Genomic DNA, 20,127 nt, shown 5'->3' on the forward strand with positions numbered 1-20,127 from the left:
TTCTGTTTGTCAATTTATATGAGAAAACAAAGGGCCAAAGATATCCAATACATTTCTGAAGAGGAACTAGGCTGGGGTGGTAGTGGGGATCTCCCTTCAACAGGTATCAAGAATTGACAGCAAGCTATAATGATGAGAAGAATTCAAGAACACTAAAATACACCATGAAAACAGTACAGAGGTCAGAAACAGACCAAGGCCTAAAGAGAAACCTAGGCCAGGTGCCACTGCAGATCACCAGGAAAAATCTGAGCCACTCAATAACGTGCTGATCATTGCTTATATAAGTGTGAAAAATATTAGACGTCTATTTTACACCATGCCAAAAAATATATTTTAGATGTATTAAAGATATGACCATGAAGAACAAATATTTAAGCTTTTAGAAAAAAAATATTAAAAAAAAAATCATCATTTGTATCTCAAAAAGCGTTGCTATGGAAAACCACAGACCGCCTCTCCTAACTCTTGCTCTTCTGCTAGGGAATCAGGTCTAGATCTTATTATTTGATATCTTCCTGTAACATAGAGCTGAGTCGACAGAATAATTCTTATTCTTGACAATAATTCTTGTCACTTGTTACAACACTAACATCATACGCCATCAGGTGAGAGCAAGTATGTGTGAGATTTCTTCCTCTGATCACACAAGAGGAATAGCAACTGGGGTAGAGTGGGTTATTATCGCGTCTGCAGACAGACACCTGATGTGGCCTGGTGTTCAGGGCTGCTTTTACAACACATAGAGATATGAAGGAAATAAAGAATTTAAAATTCAACACTATCCATTCCATAGGAGGGATCTGAGATTCATGAAGCTCTATATCCGTTGCCAAATCATCCTTCTAATATCTTTTGAGGATGAGAACTTAGGTCATTTCTAAATTACAAAGATGAAATAGAAAAACCTGGACATTGAAAATGGCATTGAAAACATATTCAATGGTACCCTCCAAGTTTGTGTGGGTATGTATATGTGCAAACTTGGAAATTCATATTTGGCCTATGACAAATATGCTCTGCTCATTCAAATAGTTAATTAACCAGATAGGTACAAGTATTATTATATCATGGGTGCTGGGCAATCAAGAATTCTTAGAAGACAGCTGCACATGAAACTCTGTAGCCCTTTGCTGGAAACGCCAGGAATACAGATTGAAGGCTCCAGTCACCCACAGCTGGCAACTCTATTCCTCTTCTGTGCAGCTTTCAAAAGGCATCAGAGCATCATGTATCATACTAGTCCACAAAATTACAGATGACATTAGAAATAATAATGATTTATGACATAATAAAAGGAAATCATTTTTATGAAATTTAACAATTTGTGTGTGTATTTAATCTTCAGCATGTGCCCCAAGCCCCTATAATCACTAATGAGAGTTATGTTTTGATGTCACACGGAAAACAGACCTTTGAGATTATACTGCCTGAGCCCTTAAGAACCAGTGGTGTCTTCTGAAAATAAAACAAACCAAAAGCCTTTTTAGCCATGCAATGCAAACTGGACAAACTCTTTAATAATTTGGGAATAAAATTATTTTAACAAATACTTTAAAATAGTTTACCAGTTCAATTTTTTTTAAGTGTGTAATGGGATATTTGGATGCAAGGAGGGTATGCAGTCAGTGGATAAAAAACAAGCATTTCATGTACTATTATTTAACAAAAACAAGGTTATTTTGATTTAACTTGTGCTATTTGTTAAATAGACTTGATTTTTAGAGCAGTTTTAGGTTCACAGCCAAGTGAGGTTAAGGTACAGAAACAGGTATACCCCCTGCACCCATACAGGCCCGGCCTTCCCCGCTATCAACACTCCCCAACAGATGGTATGCTCGTTAAATAAATGACCCAACACTGCAACATCATTATTACTCAAAATCCATAGTTCACATTAGGGTTCACTCTTGGTGTTGTGCATTCCACAGGTTTTCACAAACATATAATGACATGTATCCACCATTATCATATCATACAGAATAACTTTATTGCCCTAAAATCCCTCTGTGCTCCAAGTATTTACCTCTCCATCTGTCCCTCCTACCTGGCAACCACTGATCTTTTTCCTGTCTCCATAGTTTTGACTTTTCTAGAATGTCATAGCATTGGAATCCTACAGTCTGTAGCCTTTTCAGATTGGCTTCTTTCACTTAGTAATATGTATTTATATTTCCTCCATGTCTTGTCATGGCTTGAGAGCTCATTCATTTTTAGCTCAGAATAATAGCCCATTGTCTGGATGTGCCACAGTTTATTTATCCATTCACCTACTGAAGGACATCTTGGTTGCTTCCAAATTTTACCAATTATGAATAAATTATGAATCCATGTACAGGTTTTTGTGTAGACATGTTTTCAGCTCCTTTGAGTAAATACTAAGGAGCACAATTGCTGGATCATATGGTGAGATTATTTTTACTTTTGTAAAAAACTGCCAAACTGTCTTCCAATGTGGTTGCACCATTTTGCATTTCCAGCCGCAATGAATGAGAGTTCCTGTTGCTCCACGACCTCACCAGCATTTGGTGTTGTCAGTGTTCCAGATTTTGTCCATTCCCATAGGTGTGTAGTGGTTTGTCTTAATTTGCAATTCTCTCATGACATAGGATGTGGAGCATCTTTCATGTGCTTATTTGCCAACTGTATATTCTTTGATGAGGTGACTTGCCTTATGTTTTAAACCCCTACATGATGCTAAAATGTATATGCCCCTTTCTACCAGCAATAATTCTTTATCATTTCACTGGAAATAGATACAAACTTATCTTAAAAATACCTTGCTGATCTTACACTCTGATAAAGCATACGCTAAAATCATAAAACGTTATAATGTTTAAAACACTTATATAAAGCTCACACTTTCCCACTGAAGATGTGCCTACAAGGGTAAACATCTTCATACTACTGGTAACTTCTTTATTTGACCTCATAACATTCATGGCAACAATTGCGAAATTCAGACTACAATTCAACACCAATTTGACCATTCAAGAAAGTGATTCTGTATTAAGACCAAATTCAACTGAAAGACTAAATTCCGTCAAAAAAATGTACATTGCCCTTCATCCAAGCATTACAACATATTACTATGTTCAAGTAAAAAAACAGTACTTTTTGTAAATCAACTATACCTCAATTAAAAAATAAAGAAAGAAAAAAAGCACTTCAGAATTAATTCAACTTAAAAATCTGAAGAAATAAAAGTTCCATTTAAAAAAAAAGAACTAAAATTATAACAGTATTAAACATTGTTTAATATAACACACTGACTAGTCAGTTTTACACCAACTGCTGCATATAGTACACCGAGATGTAATAAAAAAAATTAGAAGTGGTTCTTTGCATAATTTTGATACAGAAACATACAGCTGACACCTTCTCTGTAGTATTCAATAACCTAGTATTAGAATTTTCATGCAGGAAAGACGGACTGAATTGCTGCCACACAAGGCAGCTGAGACCAGACCACTTCCAGTATTGTGGGGAACTTGCATTATAACCCTGTTGTAATAATCTACTTTAGTTACAGAACAAGGCAGATCTGTGAGACTCTATGGAGGATGATATTGTCTCCACTGACAGATGTCCTGGATCGAGACCCAGATGTTTTCACAAGAGGATATAAAGAAAGAGAACTGTTTAGTCTTGTGTGAATATCCATACATACATTGATCCAAGTAAGCCTCCTTGAGAACTCGGGGCCTTGCAGGAGAGCAGCCTCTCTCACGGACTCTGATTAGTTCAGTGTAGTTAATATCAATACACGTTGCATAGCTGTATAGTCACGTTTTCTTGTCTTACTAAACAGTCAGTTCTTCTGCTAACCAGTCTCATGATTTGTGATGCCTAAGTTAGCCTGGATTCCAAGCAATTGAGTTAGTCTTTTGGTTAAATTGATTTTTCTACCAAGGCCGTCAGCCCTCTGCTCAAAAGGCAGAGGGAGGCAAGAGTCATTACTTAGAAAGGTCCAGGTAAAAACCCTTGTTCATAGGATAAAAACCACTTTCTGTATCTCTTTTGGTGGTTAGATCATTGAGATACATGTCAAAATATGAAATATTTGCAAAACATAAATATAGTGACATGTATTGCTAATATGGATTAAACTTTTCTAAACAGAAGAGTAGTGGCTATTCGGTAACCAATGTATCAGGAGTATTTTCAGAACATGAAGCTGACAATGACATATATGATAGGTCCAAGGGGAGGGATGAGTTACAGTGGACACATTAACCCTGGAAAAAGGTAATTAAAAGCGAATCACCCTGGTGATGGTGGAAAGGAAGGACAGATGCCAGAACCATTTAAGAAATTAGCCATCAGGCTGGGGAACTCTTCAGATGTTCCTTCTTGGGGAAGAGAAGAAGGGTTCTGCATGACTTCAAACTTTCCACCTTGCTGGCCACGCACAGCAGTGCCTCCATATTTGCCTTTATCTCAGGCTGTGTTTCCACACAACAGGACCACGTGGCCCCCTGTACAGATGGAATTTTATCAATTCTCAAATTGTGTGATGAATGCATGAAAAGAACCAACTTGCTTCTAAAAATTGGCTTCATTACTCAAACCACTGTTATCATAATCCTTAGGTATTTATTTTCCTTCTGATAAAAGGTAGTGGAGAATACAAAGGTATGTGTAAAGTAGCATACAATTCCGTTTTTACCCGTTAGAAAATTCAGATAACCTATAATGCTCCTATAGCACAGTGCTTAACCAACTACCAACCTCTATTTTTTCAATCTAAATATTCTTAACTCCATCCTCCTTCATTTTTTCTGCCTTTGTCCTAAACTTGGCCATCTTTCCCAAGCACTGAAAACCAATCCTTATTTCAAGAAAGATAGGTAAGTCCTTCTATCCTTTTCAGATATAACACTGTCTTTTCTAGCATCTCTCTACACTCCTACTAATGAATGGGCCTCTGTTTCCTTCTAGATATTCAGCCCCCACCTGTAGTCCACTTGGAACTTTCTGGTTTCCTGAGTGAAAGTCTCTGTCCTGGAAACATGTTTAATATCACAGGATGGCAGGACTACAGCCCTGTATCAATTTTGTCAGTTCCCCCTCCAGAAAGAAGAGTGTGACAAACTGTCTCTGGCCACAGTGGAGGGCAGGGAAGACATCTGATTCCAACTAGTCTGCAGTTTGCCTGAAACACTGGTTGCCTTTTAGCACATTCTCCAGACAAAATGTTCTTCATGGAATAATGCCCTCAACTTTCTGCTGGACTAAAGGGGAGTCCATTCCTACGAGCTTCGGGCCCTGTCAGGGGTGAGTGCACGCCAGCTGCCGCTGCCAGCCAAGGGTCTGCTCCACAGGAAACGCCTTGACAGAAATGGAAATAATCCAAGGGTAAACGGGTTTGGGGGAGAGGATGACTCACTCAGTAGTGGGTCTTTTGAGTTTGATATATTATGAATATTCATCTTAACAGCTATGAAAATACCATCTTAGCCAAGTGTCTGAGAGCCCACAAAGCTTGTTACACTATAGCACCATGTGCCTGAGAGAAACTGACCTAATTCTGCTTATTTTTCTTGTCTCAGTTTCCTTGGGAGTTGTATACGTGAGAACACATAAAATATGTTTTCTGCACCTTAAGACATTATTTGAAGTTTTATTTTGGGTATCGTGTAGACAAAATATCGGGATGACTGACTGAAACGTTTCTTTTCGTTCAGACTAAAATATTCTATTTGATTGATCTTAGAGGTACCAAACAATTGAATTCCTAAAAAAATCATTTACAAAATCTCCAGGATGCAAAATGATTGACTGCATTTTCACCTTTAAAAGCTACAGTTTGTTTTCTTTTTTTACTGCAGTCTGTCTTTACTGGGGAGGGAATGATGAGAGGCGGGGCAGGGAGGGGGGCATCCAAAAGAGAAGTGAAGAAGAAGTGATGGGTTGACATAATTCAGAAGTATTTCATAAGGCACATAGACGATGAGCAATTTTACCAGCCATAAGAGGTTATTAACAAGACTCTTCTGGAATAAAATACAGTGGTGCTTTTTGCAATATCCCCAGACAAGTAAAAATGTAGATTTGGCCTCATCTCTAAATCAAGTGAATATCAAAAGGAAAGCAAGCGACTGTGACAAATTCTGCAATGCCCAGTGTCAGCAACAGAACCCGAGATCCAATTCACTCAGTCATAACTACAGAGAAGATATGAAATGAAATACACATTCCAAATAGGTCCCAGACCATCGAAGGCTTTAAAGGTAATCACCTAACCCTTCGTTACAAGTAGAAATCTAGCATGAATTAGTAAACTTCAGTATTTATTGCTCAGGGTTACTCCCCTGCTTAGAGTACATAATTGAATCAGAGAGTTTTGAAATTTGCAAGTTAATAAAAATGTGTGTTTATATCTATACCTTTCCCCAAGAGGAAGATTTGAAGAAGCATATCCTTGTAGATTAGAGACAATCTTTGTAAAGCTCCCTTTGTATTCTCTTTAATATATAAGAACTATTTAGCAGCAGAGAAAATGTGCTATGTGTACAAAAACAAAACCACAAAAAGGAAAAAAAGGAGAAATCTCTAAGCTAGAAAAAAATAAAGGCAGGAAGAAGAAGAGAAATAAAACAATAACAATACAGTGTTGCATACATAATTAAAATGGTATAAATAGGGTTCTTAATATAGCATATTGGTAATTAAATTTTAGTTTCTGGCAGGTTTTACATGAAGATTTTTAAAATTATTTTTATTAATTTCATGGTAGAATACTAATTCTATTCTCAATCATAGATATTTACATAAAACTAGAGAAAAAACAAAACAAAAACCAATTAAAAATGATTTAAAATGTGTTCTACACCAAGTCTGTGTTATATCTAACATACCTTATATATCATATCATATGAATCATATTCTAATTCAAAATACCTTTAAAATATCATTGGTTTGAAAACTGTTTTATAAGTTTAGGCCCACCAAATCATGGTAATCGTTTTGATAAAATGTACTTCCTTACAGAATACAGTGGTTATTTTAAATACACGAAGATGCACACCCTACCCCCCCCAAACATACTGTGATATTGAAAGTAACTTTAAAATCCCATTACATGTGATTACTTTAGACATTTTTGTGAGCCCTTTCTATAAGATGTTCTTGCTTTTGTTCTGACAGCTAATCAAGCTATCAGAGATTATAATAACCAAAAGTCAAAACTAAGCATTTCATGAGGATACGAAAAAAATCTGTGTGAATGATCATGACGTCATGCACAAGATACAAAATTCTAGATTAACTATGTTCTTATTTTGGTTTACAATTATGTTATCACCACTGACTAAAATTAAAAGGATACACAATGTCAACAAGAATGGGAAGCACTGGAACTCTCAAAAATTAGCAGTATCAACTAAAACTGAACAAATATCCCCTTCTGGTTCATTCATTTTACTCCCAGATACATATGCAATAGATGGGATACCTTTTGTCTGCCAAAAGCAGCCCTGCTCACAAAAGCCCCACAGTGAGATCAACCTCCATACTCATCTCAGGAGAGGGATACATGAACCTTTGAATATTAACACAGGAGAACACCCCACAAACCACTGTGGCTTGCAACAGGGCAAGCCTGACTAACGTCATGTTGAGACATTGTAGTCAGACACAAAAGCACACATTCCATTTCTATGAAATTCCAAAACAGGCAAAATCATTCTTTTGTCTAGAGATCGGGATAGAGGTTACCTTGAGGTGGGAGTTATTGTTGGGAAGTAGGGTAGGAAGCCGGTTGGAAGCCGAGGAGTGTCCCGGATCAGGATCAGGGTTATGGATCCAGGATGTACACGCCTGTAAAAGTGCATTGGGAGGGACCTTAAGATCTGCATGTAGTTGTAACTCAGTTAAATACACAAACACAGGAGTAAATGCCTGAAGGAATTAAAACAAAACAATAATCAAGGTTAATTTCGTGTGGTAGGACTGTGACTGGGGCTGGTTTCCTTCCCTATACTCTTTTTCTTCTCTCAACTTTTAAAATGAACACATACTATCCTACTTTTATCATCAGAACCAAGCCATAAACATTTTTTATAACAGAGAAGTTGCCATAATGAGAGAAATTAAGGCAAGAATAAAACTTGCATTTTATATATTTTATAAAATTGATTCATCCTGTTCAAAGTCCAGGTCAGCATGTTTTTTGCTCATTTTGTACTTGTCATTCCTAAGTTTTAATTTATGGGAAGGAACATGTATAAAGAGTGGCTTACTATTTAGTTTACAGAATAGATTTTTTCTTTTTTCTAGAACAACATGTTATCTGTTTCCTGGAGGCCTTTTGTTTTTTTCAATGCATTCATAAAAACTGCCCCAAAGATTTAACTCATATGGCTTCGGGGAGAGGTCTTTACTGAAGATGAGAAGGGCCGTGTTGTCTCTCTGAACGTCACTGTGGTTTGTTCAAATTGAAAACAGCTGTGCAGAGGAAATGGCTCTCTAATTAGAACAATGTGTGAAGCAAGCCGAGGGAGGTGGGAAGGGTGATTGAATAGCTCTTGAACCAAGTTCCAAGACTTCAGGATAAGTTTTGTGTCTATGGGCTGATGTTGAGCACACATCTGTTTCCACCCACTGTGGACTCCTTGGGTTCAGAACAATGGACTTTTATCCAGATACGCCTCTTGAAAAAGTGTTGCCTCACCTGTTATGTTACTTGTACTTTTAAATTGAGATGTTTTACTGAGATAAGTGTAGATTCACATGCAGTTGTAAGAAATACTTTCCTCATTGTTAACATTTTGTAAAACTACAGTACAATATTATAGCCAGGATCTCGACATTAATACAACCCGTCCATCTTATTCAGATTATCCACATTTTATCTGTACTTGTGTGTGTGTGACAATTTTATCCCATGTATAGCTTTGTGTGTCCTCCACCACAGTCAAGAACTGAACATAAGGATCCATCATATTGCCCTTTGGTAACTATACCCACCCACCCCCCATCCTTAAACCTTGACAACCACTAATATGTTCATTTCCCAAATTTTGTTATTTCAAAACTGTTACGTAAATGGAATAATGTGTATGTAACATTGTGGGATTGACTTTCTCCACTAACTCATCATAACTTCCTGGGGAGTCATCAAGTTGTTCCATATATCAATAGCTCATTACTTTGTAGTGCTGAGTAAATACTCCATGGAATGTGTGTTGTAGACCAGCAGTCTCCAACCTTTTTGGCACCAGGGACTGGTTTTGTGGAAGACAATTTTTCTATGGACGCAGTGGTCGGGGGATGGTTCAGGCGGTAATGCGAGCAATGGGGAGCAATGGGGGAGCGGCAGATGAAGCTTCACTCCCTCCGCTTACCTCCTGCTGTGCGGCCTGGCTCCTAACAGGCCTCTGACCGCTAGGGGTCTGAAGCCCCAGGGGTTGGGGGCCCCAGTTGTAGACTATTTAACCATCCACTTGATTAAATACATCTGAGTCATTTCCAGTTACTTGGCTGTTACAAAGAAAATTGCTCTTCACTTTTGTATACTGTTTTACCTATGAAAATAAGTTTTCATTTCTCTGGGATAAATGCCTGAGTGTGTTCACTGGGTTTTATGTTAATTGCATGTTTAGGCTTATACGAAATTGCCAAATTACTTCAGAGTGGTTGTGGCATTTCACATTGCCACCAGCAATGTGGGAGTGATCCAATTTCCATACTTCCTCACCAACCTTTGGTATTGTCACTATTTTTGTTTGTTTTAGCTGTTCCCATAGGTGTATAGTGAGTGACCTCTCATGGTGGTCTTAATTGGCATATTCCTAATGGATAGTGACATCAAAAATATTTTCATGTGTTTATTTGCCATCTATATACCTTTCTCAGTGAAATGTCTCTTTGTGTCTTTTGCCGTTTTTTGAACTGGATTCTTTCTTTTTTTGTTGTTTTTGTTTTTGTTTTGTTTTGTTTTGTTTCGCAGTACGTGGGCCTCTCACTGCTGTGGCCTCTCCCGTTGCGGAGCACAGGCTCCGGACGTGCAGGCCCAGTGGTCACGGCTCACGGGCCCAGCCGCTCCACGGCACGTGGGATCCCCCCGGACCGGGGCACGGACCCGTGTCCCCTGCACCGGCAGTCGGACTCTCAACCACTGCGCCACCAGGGAAGCCCTGGATTCTCTCTTTACTGTTGAATTTTGAGAGTTCTTTATATACTCTAGTTACCAGTCTTTTTTCAGATGTGGCTTGCAAACACTTTCTTCCAGGCTGTATCTTGTCTTTTGATACTCTTCACATGGGCTTTCATGGAGGAATAGTTTTTAATTTTTAAGTCCAATTTATTAATTCTTCCTTTGAGGATCATGCTTTCGGTGTCAATTGTAAGAACTCTTTGTCTAACCTTCCTCAATCCTGAAAATTTTTTACTATTTGTTCTAAAAGTTTTATAGTTTTACATACATTTCAGCCATTATTTCATTGAATAATCTTTCAGTCCTACTCTCTTTCTGTAATAATACAATCATTGGATCTTTTGCTAGTGTCCTGTAGGTCTCTGAGTCTCTGTTCCTTTTTTCTTTTTCAGTCTATTTCTTTTGTTGTTCAACTTGGGTGAATTCTCTTGATCATTGCTCAAGTTCTTCACTCCTACCCTCTGTCATCTGCACTCTACTATCAAGCCTATCCAGCAAGGTTTTCTTTTTTGTTGTTTGTTTTGGGTTTTTTGCTGTTATTGTAACTTCTGGTTCCATAATTTCCATTTAGTTAATTTTTCAGTTTCTATTTCTTTGCTGAAATTCTCTTTTCCATCTGTTTCAAGAAAATTAGTAATTGATTATCTAAGCATTTTATGATGACTGCTTTAAAATCATTGTCAGGTAATACCAACATCTGATGTATCTTGATGCTGGAATCAGTTGCTTGTCTTTCTCATTCAAGTTGTGGTTTTCTTGGTTCTTAGGTTTTTGGCATGATGGGTTATTTTTCATTGTACTCTGGACATTGTCTTATGTTAGGAGATTCCATGTCCTATTTAAATCTTTTATTTTAGCAGGTGATTACCCTATTTAGATTTATTACACTGGTACTGACCTACTTTTGTGTGTTGTGGTTCCAATGACAGTTTAATTTTCAGAGCTTTTGGTGTGTCATTTTGGTAGAATTGGTTAATCTGATGCTACCGTGTTGTTCCTTCAGCCCTGGGGTTCCACGTTAGTTCAACTTCCTCTTACCACCTTTCAGAGTTCCCTTTCAGTTGTCTTTTGCATAATTTCCAGGAATTACAGTTGTACTTAGTGTGAAGAAGCAAGGTGAAACAAGTCTATGTCATCCTGTTCAGACTGAAAGTCCTAGTTGTTTGTTTTTGAAAGATAATTGATAGTTTATATATACTGAGAAAAATCCAATATCTATTGATGTTATTTCATGCGCTACCACAAAATGCTAATAAAAAAGTGTGGTCTCAGTACTTAACATATACAGTAAAGAAACCATGATGCTCCTTTTCAAAATCCAAAAACCTTGACTTTTGAAGTGTTTTTTCTTCTATTTTACACAACTTACTTTTCACTTATTTGAGTGCTGGGTGTAATGCACATAAAATGCAAAAGAAATGGAAATGAGTTTATTTTGTTGCTGCTGCTCCTTCTCACATCCTTCTTCATATATTAAATACGATACTGAATCCTATGTAAATGAAAATGCCCTGGATCAGTGGTTGTCAAGGTGTGCTTCCTGGATCAGCAGCATCAGTATCACCTGGACATTTGTTAGAAATTCAAATTCTCAATTCCATCCCAGAATCAGAAATTGTGTGATGCATGGTCCACCACCCAATGTTTTAACAGTATCTCTAGTTGATTTTGATGATGCTAAAGTTTAAGAACCACTACCCTAGACATTATTCAAACCTAATTTTCAAATTTAGTAATATTTTATTTTTAAAAAGAAATCATCAAATAAGCTTATTATTTAGGTGAGGCTATTCTCCTAGCAGATTATTTCTAGAATTAAAGATGTGTGATATCTGCAGAGGAAAGTGAAATATGCCATTAGAGCTTTAATGTTTAGTCCATACAGACATGTGGACATCATACTTTTTCATATGTATATAGTCATTTAGCAAGTATTTATTGTGGACTACTATGGTCAAAGCACTGTTCTAGGCATCCAATACAGTCATAAAGAAGATAGATGCAACCTCTGCCCTCATCAAGTCTGTGCCGCTTGATATGCAGAGTTGTGACCTTTTATGAATGCTTTGACAGATTTAACTGGGCTATAATTTACTGCAAGTATTTTTACTGAGTTCTCAAAAGTGTTTTGGAAACTAAGATGGATTCTGTGTGAAAATACACAGTTTTGAGACAACTATTATTACTTGAAAATGAGCGTATTATGGTAGATAGGAATAGTTTTCAAATTTCATGTAATCATATTCCTATTAATTTCGTTTAAACTCATTTCAATATGACACAGTTGCTGTCATGGCACATGACTGGTTATGAAATACTGTCCATAATTATATTGCTCAAAAAACTTCAAATGAAGACAATTATAAAACATGATATTATCAACAAGAACATTTTAAAAGAATGATTTCTACAGAACTATTTTTGATCTACTTAGGCAAGATTTACATTCGCCATAACATAATTGGAATTTTTTGAGAGAAATGGCTACCGTGATGGAAAATTATCATTCCTTAGCATGACAACCTCATGGTGTAAGAGCTGTACTGTGCCAATACACTCAGTACATAAGAGTGTATTGTACCTTCCACTCACAATGGCTGCTTCATAGAATGGTGAAGGGAGTAAATAGAAAAGGAATCTGCTGAGAGCTGAAACATCTGATAATTAATATATTTCACAGACATCATATATTTTCCCTTAGTTTTGAGAGACCCATTAAGAAATTTAAAAAAGAAACTTGAAATACTTTTCCTTGGCAAGCCAGACAAGTGGACAATTGATAACATTTCTCTACAGACTTACACCTATTTTTCGATTTGCCTTCCAACCTTATGTGCTAAGAAAAAGAGAGATTTTATTTGTTTCTCTTTTTTTTTAAAACAAACCTGTAATTATTTAAGGGGAAGAGTCAACAGACCTTACTGGTTGAGTGGACATGAGTGCTGAAGGCAAAGGAGAGGCCTGGGGGAGATGGGGACATTTCAGTAAATATGAGGAACAACGGGAGACAAGCAGTTTAGTGGGGATTTTCATAAATTCTATTTTGATCGTGTTGCTTTTGAGGAGCCTCTGAGACATCCGAGTGGAGACGTCAAGTGAGCATTGTGATCTGTGAGATGGCCCCCAGAAGAGAAGTCAGGGCAGGGAGTGCTGGCATGCTGGGGGTAATTGAAACCAGAGACTAGAAAGAACTGTTTGTTTGGGGGGAGCATGCAGGGAGACAGAAGAGGAGGGCTTGGATGGTCTTAAAGACTTCTTCATTCTGAGTCAGGAGGATGGTGAGGAGCCAGGAAGGGATATAAATAGGACCCTGCAGTAGGATGCCGTCAGGAGAGTGTGAAATTACAGATGCTGAGCACGGGAACTGTTTAAAAGAAACTATAAAACAAGAGACTGTTCTGAATAGTGCTGAAAGGGCTGGTTAAAAAAGCACCTCACCTCCCTCCACCCTTTTGAAAAAAATTCTCAATAGGCCTGACTTGGGTAGATTCAAGGAGACTGGAAAGGGAGGAAGTGGAAACAGAATAGATAAAACTTTCAAGGAATTTGACTTTGGAGATGAGAGAAGACAAAGAATGCTATCTGGAGATGCTATGGGTTAAGGGGAATTCAACTTTTTTAAAGGTAGTACTGCTTCTTGAGTTTGCTTTTTAATAGTATAACTGGAAAGTTCAGGAGACAGAGAATAGTGCAAAAAGAGTGGGGGAAAGTGAGATTCAGGGAGAGGGCTCTGATTTAGACATCAGAGAGCTCACCTACCTCTTTCATACAAAAAAGAAAGAGGGAAGCATGGACACCAATGCAAGCATTTTGTAGACTTCAAAGAAAGCAGTGAGGTTTACTGGCAGATGCATTTATGTTTTCTTTTCTGTGAAACTGAGGATGAGATCATCTGTTGAGTTTGTTTTTGTTGGGAGATAGTTGAAAAAATGTGTAGAAGGTATTAACAAGTAATTTTGGAGTTTGGGAGAGTAATTTGCTTAGGGAAATAGAGTATGAATACGTGGCAGTGTCATGGTTTCAGTTGAATTTAAAAAAGAGTATATTACAAATCCATTTGTAATATAATGTTGTGCATATTTTTATGTATATATATCAATGCGTGTGTGTATGTATACACACATGCATAGATACACACATGATTATATACATAAATATCATACTGCCTAGATGGATAATATCTATATATCTTTCTATGTACATGTGCACAGAGAAATGTCTGGAAGCATTTGAATGTAAAGCATTGGTCAATGACATAATATATTTACATGCATACAGACCACCTTCAATGATGCATTCACATATCCATCTATGTGATAAAATTTAAGATAGTTTCACTCTATTTCTTGTAGTTTTATGCATTTTTGCACATTATGAATGAGCATGTACTGCTTGCTCACTAAGGCAAAGAAACAAGAAAAATATTCTGTAAGTTAAATTGACTATGTTATTGGTGAAATAACTGACTGCAATAACCTAACTCTATGTTTATACCTTATAGTACTCATTCAAGTCTAAATATTCAGAGGGCCAATGTTTCAACAGGCCCCAGCCTCTTTTAGGAGCTATGGCATGAAACCACAGTGACATAGCTCCTATTTTATAAAACCTTACTTTCCTATACTTCCCTTTTTACATACTGACATCAGAAAATATTTAATCAATCAGATCTCCTTTTTATGCTAGCTGCTACAAAGTACAGGGTCAATTAATTAATATCCATAGGATTCTCTGGCTCTATTTACCACAGCAGGTTGACAAAAATCTAATTCTGGGGTATAACTTTAGGTATTGGTCAAGAAAAGATTCTCTGATGTGTTCCAAGTTTGGGAAACTGTGGATGAAATGGAGTTGAATATCAAGTCTGGGTCTTCTGGCTTTTTATTTTTACTTCCGGAGTTTTCAGAGCCTTTAAAAGGCTGAAAAGTAGAGTTTGCAGTATTTTCCAGGCTTTCTTGTCTCAGAAAGTGTCCGTGTGTGTGTGTGTGTGTGTGTGTGTGTGTGTGTGTGTGTGCGCGCGTGCGCGCGGGCGCGCGCGTGATGCACCTGCATGGGTACTGCCTCATGGAACATATTTAGCAAACTAGGGAATGCTGTTTGATACTGTATCTTAGTTTATACTTCTCCCTAAATTTTAAAATTCCTTCTATCTCAGATACTTTAAATTTATGTTATCTTGCTTACTTTTCTGTAGACAGTTTAATTTTTTTAACAAAGGAGAATAAGCAAACAACTTAGTATGTCATGATAGGATAGCATTTTTTTTTTCATACCAGTGGTCAGGATTATCATAATAAGTCTTCTAAAAATGACACTGTCTTTTAAGTGATTTTCAATCTCCATGAGAAAACTGAATTATATAATATATAGCTATATATTGTGTAATTTGATTATAATATGTCAATTATTAGATATGTCAAAGGGCAAACTTCTCAAAATAATCAAAAAATACTGATAAAGACTTCAAAGAGATGTGGAATTCAAGAATTTTCTATCATTTTTGATTGATAACTACCTTGGTTATTCAAGAAAATAATAAATAAGCATAAAAATACTGTAAGTTGCAGTCCATTATTTAATCCTTTTAAATTAATTTAAGCATGCAATATTGGGTCATCAAATGATTTGCATTGAATCAATAAGGGGAAATCAAAACATTGAAACAAATAGGAAAGAATGGACCCATGATGGCAACAATATATCTGAGAACTGACACCATTCTTCTTAGTCATCCTTACATGTTTAGATATAAATATAGACACAGATATAGATATATAGACATCTATATATAAAGAATACCTAAGTAGTGCTCAACTGGGTCCAATAAATATTTTATATGATTTTCAAACAGTCTGAATTTGGCAAAACAAAAGAAGTTTTAGCAGATCATTCTTCCTTGAATTTTATATTCTTTTGAATTGTAGGGAAAGTCAGTCCATGTGTTTCTGACTCTGAAACGTTTAACTCATCAAAACACTTGCTTTGTAAATAATATTTATTGCCCAAAACCTTTTGAGGTCTTATAATAAGTTCCCAACCCAAAAATTTCGGGATAGGTTTTACTCTGAAGAAACTAGTGAGAAAAAATGGTTCAAGATATTGGTTTGGAATATTTAAACCAAAGTTTAGATAGTGAATTATTCTTGGAAAATTTTCCCCTAATATTATATTTCTAAATTATAGTCTGTATTAAGAAAATATACACATTCATTTTTCTTGTTTCTGTAGATGATCTTCCTGGTTTATTCACTGTATGTAAGAATATACATTTTTAAGTTCCTGTAGAACATAATATGGAAATAATGTCTAACCAAAATTATAGTTGAAAGGTAGAAAGGGACCCGGGAAAAAGCAGTAGAAATTATATGTACAAAAAATGAGATTTTAACATGTAAATGTATTATCAGTAAATCCGAGATAATTCTTAAGCAGTGGTCTTGCTTGAAATGTCTCATATCCAGATTTATGGAGCTACATCTAGGACTAAAACTCAGACATCCAAAAATGTTTGCTTAGTCATTTTTAATTTAAATATAGCCATAATTTAATATTTTATAAGCTGGAGGATATAATTATTTAATATCAAGCAAAAACTAATGCCCTAATTTTAAAAGAAATGAAGCATATAAGAAAGCAAGTATAGATTTAACAAATTTCTGGTTTAGCTAAATTCTGGAGAGATCAAATTGATTTAAAAGATGTTTCAGGCAAATGAGATGTAATAGAGTTAGGAAATTCAGACACACTAAAATGAATCTAAATTCATTTATTACTAGGCATTAATTACTTTAAAGAAGATTAGGTTTTGTTAAAATAGAAAGAACTATTATATTATGTTCTATAGCCTTACATATATTCATATATATACCATGTACATAATATATATCTACATATATATATATTTTAATCTGACCTCCTTTCTTACATCTAATCAATATTCATAATAGAAAAATCTATACCTATGTTTATGTCTACATCTATATATGTAGACATACATGTGTATCTATCATATGCATAAATCTAGGCATAACCATTTTTTAATGGTTACATAATATTCTACAGTATGGATTGATCAAAATTGTTTTACTAATTGTTCCCTGTTTTAAAAAAAAATCACCTTTTAATACACTATCCTATCAAAGGATTTTCAGAAATTTTGCTACTTGCACCTGTGAATAGTCTTGCAAATTTCTTCTCTTAACATGTGAGGTGGTTTTTATTAAAAATATTACCAGGAGTGGAATTGCCGTTTCGTATGGAATACAAATATTGTACTTAAATAGAAATGGCACATTTTGTTCCATACTGTATGTACAAATTTATTCCCGATAGCAATATATAAAATATCCTGTTTATCCATACTCTCCTGTTATTTTCAGATTAAGTTAGATGCCAAATGAATGAGATCTCATTGTGGTGTTGGTTTTATGTTCCTAACCACCACTGATGTTGAAAACTCTTTATATTTTTATTGCCTATCTGGGTTTTATTTTTTGTGAAATGTCACTACATATCTTTGGCCCACTTTTCTATTATATTTTTGTGCTTTTTGTATTAGTTTGAAGTATTTACATATTCTTGATGCTAATATTTTCTCTGTTGTGTGTATTGTGTACATGCCCTCATGGGGCACACAGTGCAGGGGCAGATTTTACATATCTGAGAAAAATGCTAATAAGAGAGACATGGGATTATACCAGATTATCATGGGGAGTTTGAAGTATTCAGGGAGGTCAGGGAAAGCTTTGTGGGGAAAATTACAATTTAGCTGATATCTGGGAGTGAATAGGGGTTAGCGGTGGAAGAGGAGAAGCAGTTTAGGTAGGAGGAAGAGCATATACACACACTTGAGGTCAGTCAAAGCAGTGTGGGCACCAGGGGATGAGAAGAAGGGCAGCGGGGCTGGACCTTCGGGGGTGAGGTGTGAAGAAGGCTGCTTGTTCCTCAGTGGGCTGACCACACAAAACCCTAAAGCCATTTTAAGTGTTGTGGTGTTATCCTAAGATCAATGGGACATCAATGGACTGTTCTGATTGGGTATTTAATATCAAACTTGTGTTCTAAAAAGCTGCCTCTGACTATGGAATAGAGAGTAGATTGTGAAGTGTGCTGCCCAGTGGCCCTGTATATCACTTAGAAGACTTTTTTTAGTAATACAGTAAGAAATGTTTGTAGGTTGACCTGTGCTGTAAGGATGGAGAGTGAGAGAAAAGAATGTATTAGAGAAAAACTATACAATGAAATCAACAGAACTTGTTTTAGTAGAAGGTAAATTTGGCTCCAGGATGAGATCCAAGTTCTAGGCTACAAGTGATTACTAAGAAACTTGTTACATTAATCACTTAAAAGGAGAACTTAAACAAAAATCTTTTAATTAAATTACTATCTGTTACTATGAAACTGATGATTAATGAAAGCATTAGGTGTCTAAGACTTCAGGCACCGGGTTAAGGATGTCTTCATTTGGATCCCAGATTCACCATTTACTCTCTCAAACCTCCATATCTCTTTTTGCCTGTACAATGGAGCTGCCAACCTCACGTGGTTGTTGTGAGAATTAAGTAATGAAAAAAAGTGCTTCATAGACATTTGGCACATCCCAATGAGCTAGATAAATATTCGTTATTATTGAAATTATTCCATTACTACCATTATTAACTGGGGAAAGCACTGTGATAAAAGTTAATTTTAAAAATACAAATAGAGGCAAGATTGCAGTTTCTATTGATTCAAATGTTATTACCGGGGTTGGAAATTCCCTCTCCTTAAACATGAACATGCAATGTAAATGGAGGATTTTGAGGGCTAATGGTAGGGAAATCTGTTTATCTTTGACATTCCCCAGGGCACTTGGGCAACTCTGAGCATCTCAACTGTTCACTCGTTTGCCTTTGGCTTACTCAAGGAACAAGGAAATCGTGAAGAGATGCTGTTTCGATTTCTTGGATTAACACTGTATTGAGTTGCATAATTATTATAGAGATAATCAGAACATAGCAGATTTATTTCTAGGATGAATAGAAGAACATGGATTTCCATATTAATTGGTAACATTTACTACAGATAACATATACTAATATTCACTTCAGATATCTTCCTGTTATTTCATTAGTCTAGAAATTAAACATTTTTTGTTGTTTTAAATCCTCAGTTTAGTCATCCTACTAATTTAAAATTGTACAATTTCAGCCCAAGTATTGTAATTGGTCACTATGGGGTACCAATCACTACTTGAGCTTGCAAAGTGAGAGCTATACCAAATACTTGATGCTAATATATGTGCTATGTCTTAATTCATCTTTTTATTTTAGGATAAAAAGAAATCAGGGGAAACGTGTTTGCCAATAACCCTTAATATATTTCTCCCTAGAGCAATGATTATAAGATTCCATTTCGAGGGAATACAACGGTATGGACACTAAGCAGTTCAAATATGTCAATCCCTACTAATTTGGTCAAAGTCAAGGATTTTTAAAAAAGGGAAAAATCAGTTTCTGTTGAATTTCCTTTCATGCCTTATTTTAGAAATTTGTAAAACTGTCTTTTGCTACTTCTCAGATAGTGAAATAACAATGAATTCTGCTCCAGGCGAGCTGCTTTCCAGGCCAACCTGTCAGGAGAGAGACAGACAGCTGAGGGTAATTCATTCTCGCCACTGGGTCTCAAGTGACTTGTGAAAGGATGTGGAATTTCTAAAATATAAATAGCATTAATTTACAGCAAGAAATTCTTCATGTTTGCAGAGAGGCAAAAGATGAGCTGTAAGCAAGGGAAAGCTAGCCAGGTGGGATTTAAAAATTAAAATGCGGGAATTCTGTCCGATTCTAAAGGACACACCTTAATCAAGAATTACTTGGAGTAACCGATTCCTAGTGTTTTACAAGTCTTTTATTCCTCAAAATGATCTCAGTATGCAAATAAATCATATGCAAATGAGCTTTGGATGAAGATATGAAAATAAAATACGC

The sequence above is a fragment of the Lagenorhynchus albirostris genome, chromosome 1 (genome assembly GCF_949774975.1).
Source record: "Lagenorhynchus albirostris chromosome 1, mLagAlb1.1, whole genome shotgun sequence".
NCBI classification, from domain to species: Eukaryota; Metazoa; Chordata; class Mammalia; order Artiodactyla; family Delphinidae; genus Lagenorhynchus; species Lagenorhynchus albirostris.